The following is an 8023-nucleotide window of genomic DNA, read 5'->3' as shown; positions in this document are numbered from 1 at the left end:
CATCTAACGCACTGATGCTGCAGTGGGCTCCGTACCCAGGGGGTTACTCAGCGCTCGCTGCGGATGCGATGGGATGCTTTCGTTTGCTGTCGGATCCCCAGGTGACAGCTGGCACACCGACTGCCGACACGCGGGCGCGCAGCGCTCACCAAATGGCGGGGGCAGAGTCGCCGGGAGACACCGCAGTCGCCCTCGCACCTCGACACAACGCGGGTGCCCGGGGAGAGCCGCACGCCCCGCCGGCATCCCCGCGGCACATCCGGGCTCCGGCGGGGCGGGGCGGGGCGGGCGCGCGGGCTCCACCTAGGGGGCGCGGGCGCGCGGGCGGCTGGGGCCGCGCCCGCCCCCTTCCCTGCGCCCGCCCCCGCGCTGGCGATGGAGACGCGGCGCTGAGCGGGGCTCGGGCGGCAGCGGCGCGCGCGGGAGAGCGGGCGGCAGAGGCGCGGCCGGAGGCGCCGCCGCCGGTAGCGCGGAGGACGGGGGATGCGGAGCGGGAGCGCGGCGGCGGGCTCCGAGGCGCTGAGCGAAGCGGCGGCTTCTCCGCGGTGCTCCGCGTGACTGCGCCTCGAGCGCGGCCGCCGGCGGCCGCAGGAAGAGGGGGCCGAGGCGGCGGCGGCCGGCGGCGCTCCGTGCCCGGCGGTGCCCCGGCCGTAGCGGCCGCCGCCGGCAGCGCCCGGCCGCGCGACGGCGGCGAGGCCGGCCGCGAATCGACTCGCTGCGAGGCGGCGGCGGCGAGCGGGCGCTGGGCGGCTCGTCCCTCCCGCCGCCGCCGGCGTCGCCCGAGGATTCGCCCCGCGGGACTCTGCCCCGGGCGGCCGGTGACAGCCGGGCCGGGGCGGCCCCGCCGCCGCCCTCGGTCTCCCGCCGGCTCCGAACGTCACCGAGGTGAGTGCGGGCGGTGGGCGTCGCGGGTTCCGCTTTCCGGCCCGCGCGGGGGGAAGCGCGGGGCGAGCGCCGCGTGCTGGGCTGCAGCCTGCCCTCTCTGCCTCCCTCCCTCCCTGCCGGCCTCCCACCGGCGTGCCTGCCCCGCGGCGGGCGGCGGCCCGGCCCTGCTCCGCTCTGGCCGTGAGGGGCCGTTACGTAACTGGGCAGCGTTCGGGGCGCTCAGCCTCGTTCTTTCCTTGAGCCGGAGAGGATCGAGGCGAAGCGAGGCTCTCCTGTGAGCGGTGCCCTAAGTAACTTAGTTCTCGCGGGGGGTGTCCGTGTAGCAGCGCTCCTGCCTCTCCTCCCGTTCTGAGGAGCGCTCCTCTGCCCGCTGACCCCGTCTCTGAACACGGCCGAGGGTTGGGGTCCCTCCGGCGTCAGCCCGGAGGAGCTGTGGGTGCACGGAGTGAGGTGCGGGAATGGAAACCGACTGCTGTGCGGCGGCTGCTGGGAGAAAGAACTTTTATGGCAACGAGCGGAGTGAGGCGGCATCTCCCGTTTGTGTAAATGGTGTTTATGAGCTGTACGTGGGCACGGCCAGCAGCTGTACGAGCGGCAGCGTGCAGTGAACCCCGCGTTCTGGTGCGCTGCTGCTCCCAGCTCTGCTCCCTGCGGGGGCAGCGAGCTCGGGGTGCCCCAGGCGCATGGAACGCCGCAGCACTCGTTTCCCTTGTCAATACAAAGGGCTGCTTATGCTGCAGAAGGCATTTCGCTTCCCAGTGCTTTGCGGTCTCAGTGTGTCTTCCTGTGAGTGGTACTGTGTCAGCATAGAGCGTGCTGTCAGCTCCCCTTGTCTGTAACACGTGCGCACAGCAGAGAGAGGTGTTTCCCAAGTGGTGTGGTGTCCCTGGACAGTGGCAGAGGCATCACTCGGCAAGGACGCCGGCAGCGAGCCACCCTTGGGATCAAGGTGACGGTGACAGCAGTGGGGTTGCTGCTGGGTGCTGCCTGGCTTCCCACAGCCCTGAGCTGTGTGAGCAGAGCCGCCTGGTTCCTCAGTTCAGAGCGCAGCACCCAGTGACATTACTGAAAGTCACAGAGATGTGGTGGCCGTGCCATGTGACGGGTGTTGCGGAGCCCATTGGCACTGAGGGGTGCTGCTCCACTTCTGCTATGCAGCGCATCCCTCTCCTGGGTAAAGTGGGCTGGGTCTGCCTCAGGAATGGGGGGTGGAGGGCGGTGCTGCGTGGCTAAGGTGCTGCTTCAGCCCTGCTGGCATCCTGCTGGGAGAGCTTCCCCACTGCTGGTACTGCCCTTCTTATGCTGCGTGCCTATAGGTAGCACCATGTGTTGGCTTTGGACTTCTGTGTTTTCCTGTCTTCTGTCTCTGTGCTCTTTCTCCAGTGCTCCTGTAAGCCCCACTTGGGACAGAGGTTTGTTTCACATGGCCACAGGGGTCCTGCTGCTGTCCCTACCTGTTGCTTTGTTCGACCTGCATACAAAGCCTTTGCGATGTAGGTAACCCTAAGGTGCTTTCTGAGAGTTGGAGTGATACCTATGAGCATGGGGCTTCACTGTGCTTATAAACAGATCTCTCTGAACAAGAGTTCTGGAATTCTTTTATTTGGGAATCTCTAGTGACATGCTTTAGACCAAGTTATACTGTATGTTTCCCATTGTGGTTCATGTTGCTCTTTATGACCTTGACTTCTGAAGTTAGTCTGTAAGTTGAGGACCATCGTTTCCCCTGCCAGCAGGGGTGCTTGTAGCACTGGGGCTGTGCAGTGGAGGTACTCAGCATCCCTGTGGCTGCAGGCCTATGGCTGGTCATGAGAGGATCACTGAGTGCTCCTGCTGTGGGCCTCACACCAGTGTTCTTGGTTATAACATCGCACAAAAGCAATGACTGTGAAAGTATGTTTATACACTGTGCCAAAAAAGCGTAGCTCTGAAGGGTCTGCTTCCCGCTTTCACCAAGTGGCATCTTAATTTTTAAAGTGTAAGCTGTTTCTGTTCTGGCCGATGTGCGGTCTGCTAGTAGCTATGTATTTTTCATGTCTTGCTTTGTTATTTATATTAGCAGTAATAATTTCTGACCTCTTCATCCAAGATTCTTCAGACGTGTGGTATAAAATGAGAGCAGCCTTTCTCAGGTAGTGGCTGAGAGTGAACAAGTAGCTTTATGAAGATATTACAGTCCTGCTAGTACTTGCTGCTGCTCCTCTTGCATCTGAGCATTTCTCATTTTCAGCACTATGCTCATACTGAGCAGAAATCTTCCTGGAATTTCCCAGGGATGCTTACAACCTTTTGGTTTATACTAAGTGTACTTCACTACTAAGTTGCTCACCATAGTAGCACTTGTCTGATTTTCATCTCCACATCTGCGTTTCTGAATGCTGAGTTGTATCTGCCATTGTGTCACTTGTGCACTGGGGCAGATTAGCCCTTAGTTAATTGCATTTTCAGTTGTCTTCTGTCACTGATGAAACTACCCTGACTGTTAGCATTTCTGCTTTTCAAATCTTTAATCAATGCCCTTAAGTGCAGCCTGCTCTGTGGATTCCTGGAGCCATCCTGCTGTTAGCCTTCCGCAGAGCTGAATTTTGCCACTGTGCTCCTAGTCCAACCTTCCTTCTTCTTAGCTAGGAATAAAACAGTCTTTAAAACCAAATATCATAGGAATCTGCAAAATACATCTGCAGTGTTGTGATCATGGCTTTTACTCTCCTTGAGCACCATATCCATTCTTGAGAATAGTATGCTAAATTTAACATCCCCAAATAAAATGTTTTAACTGCGTGCCTGTCTTAAAAGCATTTTGACACCATCTCCCACTAATTCCAGAAGAGCATTTTCCCTTTTTTACAATCCTTCTAGTAAGCTTAGTCCATTATGTGAAGTCAGCCCATCATAAAAATCAATGTAATTGATATACTTTTAGCTAATGTATTAAAGAGCTGGCTAACTGCTCTATTACTCACTTTTTGATTGTTTAAATATGGTTTTGCACTATGAAATATGGGTATTTGTAAGGGACATTTACTTTCAATTACATTAGAAGCTTGTGACTTTGAACACTGCATAAATATCTTGCACGTGTGTTGCTGTGCTAAGCCCCAGCTCCTTGAGGTGCAGTCCATTCTGATATGAACTTGAGTTCTAGAACTCTGCAGGTTACTCAGTGGCATTTCTTGGTTTCTCACAGGAAGATGACTTTTGATTTCTTGTTGTTTGAAAAGCCAGAGGAGATGAGCAGTCAAATTGTGATGACCTCAGTTGTCACTGAAAGCCAGTGTGCAGAGAGACCTGGTTGGTTCAGAAAAGGTGCCCTTGGCCAGGTGATCTCTGTAGATCATCTCCTGATCTCACTGGACTTCTATAGCCCAGAGCTTTATTTTCAAGCATTAAATAAAATCTCTTTTTCTTTATTACTTTAAATGGTAGGTAACTATGCTATGGAACCTGGTTGTGGAGTGATCGACTTGAAAACTTTTCTTTTTCTTCCCCTGAGGCATTTGATTTTGGTAGCACCTGGATAGAGCTTTGTAGTGTTTGTTTTTTTTCCCCTCTCAACTTGAATGGGTATTTAATAGCCACTGCAACTCTCACTGATGCTTTCAGCTCTTGTGCTCTTTCTTTGTTATTAGATCTTACCCAACGGTCAGCACGTGTATAGAGGTGGCTGTACTATCACTGTGTGTTGAGGACTGCTGTTCTACATGTTCTGGTGCTCAAGTTTGTTTTTATTTCCCAGGAAGAGGTTAGGTTTGCAAAGAGAGGCGGAGCATCAGCAGCTCAGTCTGTATGCAGCAGCTGATGTCCTATTATACAGCTGTTGTGAAACTCATCCTCAGCTAAGGAGGAAAGCGTTTTCGTACATCTTCCTGTGCCATGCTGGCATCAACTTTCAGAAGCTTTGCTCTGCTAGAAAGCTTCCCAAGAAGCTAAGTCAGCTGCTGTGCTGCTGCCCAGCTGAAAGAGAGTTGGCTTCCTTTGGCTCTGCTGTCCAACAGCTCTAGTCTTGCTTTCTGAATATTTGTTCTGGAAATTGCAAGTCAGTGTATTAGAAGGTCTCTGTTGCTTTCATTAGTGCTGTGCATTCATTGGTTAAGCTACACAAGCAATGGAATCACTGGTGATTTTTTCTTTAAATGGGATTTCTTACCATGGTTCAACTCTTAGCGTATTTGAGACATGTAGTATTTCATGTTAAGTTCCAATAGTTCCTCACATAAGAGAATCCCTGAAGTCACATGACAAAATTTGTCATCCAAGTTACATGGATCAGCTGAGTTGGTGTGATGCTCAAGCTGTCTCTGAAAACTCATTGAAGACAAGTAAGAAGGTGTGTTGTGATCTTGCGCTTCTTACTTTGTGTTGGAAGAGACTCCCAGATTCTGCTGGTGTGTCCTAGCAGCCGCAGCCGTTATTGCAGTGCTAAGTACCCCATGTTAGGTGGTTCTGCAAAAAGGAGGAGTGCTAGTCTCTTTTTGCAGGCATAGTGTGGTTAAGGCCTGCAGAACCTGCAGAATTTCAATCTGTTTACTTTTCTGCAGCCACAGCTCGTCATTATGTTTCTCTGTGCCATCTGAGGCTGCTCTGTATGTGTTAGTAATACTTCAGAGCAGTTTGAGAATGGCAAGCCAGGATTGCACTGAGAATTAGAAAGCGATGATAGTGGGATCTTTATGGGGGGAGGGAAACAGGTTTTAGTTGTTTGGAAGGCTCTGCAAGAAGCATACCCAAAGGGAAGAACATTGGTAACAGGTTGAAGTAGACCATCAACAGGTAGAGGGAGATTTGGAAGTGCTCCTGCAGCCAAGGAAAGCAGCTGACTAAAAAGCAGAATGAAAAAGTTGAGTAAATGACCCTGGACCTCTGTAAGGAGAAAGGCATCTATTACTGGTCTTCATCCGGTGTCTCTACAACAGGACTCTGAAATGAGTGTAACTGTAGCAGCCCGGATCAGCACTGACTGAAAGCAAGAATAAAATATCTCCCTGCCACATAAAATATCACCCCTGCCATAAGTGGATGACTATCTGATGTAATTTCACGTGGCCATTTTTTAGCTGTGCTAGCTGGTATTATCTGGAAGCAACAGACTTCTGGATCTTGAACTGGTTCAATTGCAAATTAGTTGTAGGCTAAATATGAGTGGTCTGAGTTGTGCTTTCACTCATGTTCAACAGTTTGATTACCATTATTAATAAATAAAGTATAGAGAACAGCCTGCAATTGTCTATATCCTGTTTGTGACATTTCTACACTAAGTGCATCAAAGAGCGAATGTTCAGCATCTTTAAGGACTCGTTTAAGTTAAAATTAAAGTAATGAATTTATTTAATTTTCAGTTCATTATGTACTTAAAGTAATTGGAATCGATACACTTCTCAAACAAAGAAGCTGAATTCTAATTCCTAAGGCAGAACTCAGCTTTGACTGTTATCTCCAGACAGCACTTCTGTAAGAGATGATTCAGTTGGTGCTGGCTGGGATGCTGCTTGGAGTGTCCTGTTTGTGAATTACTGATTGTTAAGGAAATGTTTCTGTAGAACTGTTTTTTTTGTTTTTTTTTTTTCTTTTAAGACCATTTTGTGGCTTTGAACTCTAATGTCTATAGTGTCATGTGAGTGAGGAGAATGTCTGTTGTCTTTATCTCTGAAAAACAGCTGAAGACAGCGTGCCAGAGCAGTCCTGTACTGGAGTGAGATTTGGAATAATGGGAATACTCAACCAGAAAACCAACGGAAACAGTGTGTCTTTGTTCTTGCCTTTTCCAATACCTTCTTGTAGTTTTTTCCGTAGGGCCCACAGATCCAAAGTTTACTAATTTAAGTACATGTATTTCTTGAAAGTTTAGTAAGCCTATTTTCAGTTTTCAAATCCTAGAGACAGTTTGAAGTTCTAGTACTTCAAGTGAAGAGAGATACTACAGCTGAAGTACATTTATTTGAAATAAATATCTTAAGAAAAATGGAACTGCCACAGAAAGCTCTTTGCCTGCAGAGAGGAGTTGTAAAATTGAAGTCCTTTTTCAAACTGACATTTCTGACTCTTTGATTTTGAGGAAAATTTCCTAAACTGAAAGTCTGGGAAACAGCACGCAGAGTACTGAGTCGTGCAGTTCAGTGACGTTGGGGAGCAGGAAGGGACAGTGCCACTTCCAGGATCCTTAGTGTAGGCTAAAAGGATGTATGCTTTGTATCTTCCTACAAATTGTGGGAGGCCTTCAGGCTCTTACCACAGCTTACCATTTGCTCCATTGCCAAGCACTTTGTGTTATCACTTCATGTGGTTTAAAAAAAAAAAAAAGTTACAGAGAGGATGGAGAAGTATGCTAGGTTAGACTTCTATTTGCTTTGGACTTAGGTTTGATCTCAGTATCTGGCCTCTTCAAAGAACAAGCTGCTGGCTGATAATTTTGGAAAAGTGCTGTGATATAGCTGTATTAGGGCAACTCCAAGCTGCTCAGTGGTTTCCTTTCTTCAACTTCTGCTGGGGTTTATTTGGGCACTGAAGTGAATATGGAGAATAACGTGATAGAAAGGATGCGCAGGAATCCTTTATTCATTGTAAAAGCTCAAGTTTCCTGCTAAAGCACAACAGAGTGGAGCAGCTGCTGGTAGGTTAGATGGCATTCTCATCAAAATGGTTTTCTCTCAGCTTCAAGTTAGTTCTAACGCATGGTATCACTGATTCTATGAGTGTTGGACTAAAATATTTTCAAAGAGCACAAATCTGCATGAGGACTGCTTTGGCTACGTGTAGTCCCAGAAGTAAGTGGTTGATAATGTGTCCTTCAAAATAGAACGATGGGCTGAGAGCTTAAGGAATATCGATCATATTACGTTAGAAAAACGTGTTTGTTGTAGGTTTTACATGCGTTTGATGTTCAGCTGTGAATAGACACATTGAATTGCTAGGAACTGCATTAATATTTTAACACTTCTTAAGATCATTTGTATGTTTCTTATTGAAATACTTTGTTGTACAAAATGTTGCTTTAAAGAATGAGGCAAAATTTGTACTGAGACTGTCCAGCAGCACCAACAGACTGCCTCAGAAGATATTAAATAATCCATCACGTCTTATGAAAGTATAGTTGGAAGAAATATATCTAAAAGCAGTACAGGAGAATTGGAGTTGAAAGTGA

At 49.1% G+C, this 8023-nt stretch overlaps 1 protein-coding gene across 2 annotated transcripts in view; it reads left to right on the top strand.

Moving 5' to 3' along the window:
* The first annotated feature begins 734 nt into the window (after positions 1–734).
* GALNT1 (polypeptide N-acetylgalactosaminyltransferase 1) overlaps positions 735–8023 on the top strand; it is a 75659-nt gene continuing 68370 nt past the window's right edge. The window contains exon 1 of one of the 2 annotated variants that reach the window (XM_031589152.2): positions 735–885. The gene's annotated coding sequence lies outside the window, so the exon portion shown is untranslated. The remainder of the gene's footprint in view (positions 886–8023) is intronic. The other variant, XM_090137205.1, reaches the window with a different exon arrangement.

The sequence above is a fragment of the Phasianus colchicus genome, chromosome 3 (genome assembly GCF_987193195.1).
Source record: "Phasianus colchicus chromosome 3, bPhaCol1.hap1.1, whole genome shotgun sequence".
In the NCBI taxonomy this organism is placed as follows: domain Eukaryota; kingdom Metazoa; phylum Chordata; class Aves; order Galliformes; family Phasianidae; genus Phasianus; species Phasianus colchicus.
Note: the sequence above shows the minus strand (reverse complement) of the source record. Positions and strands in the feature narration are given on the sequence as shown.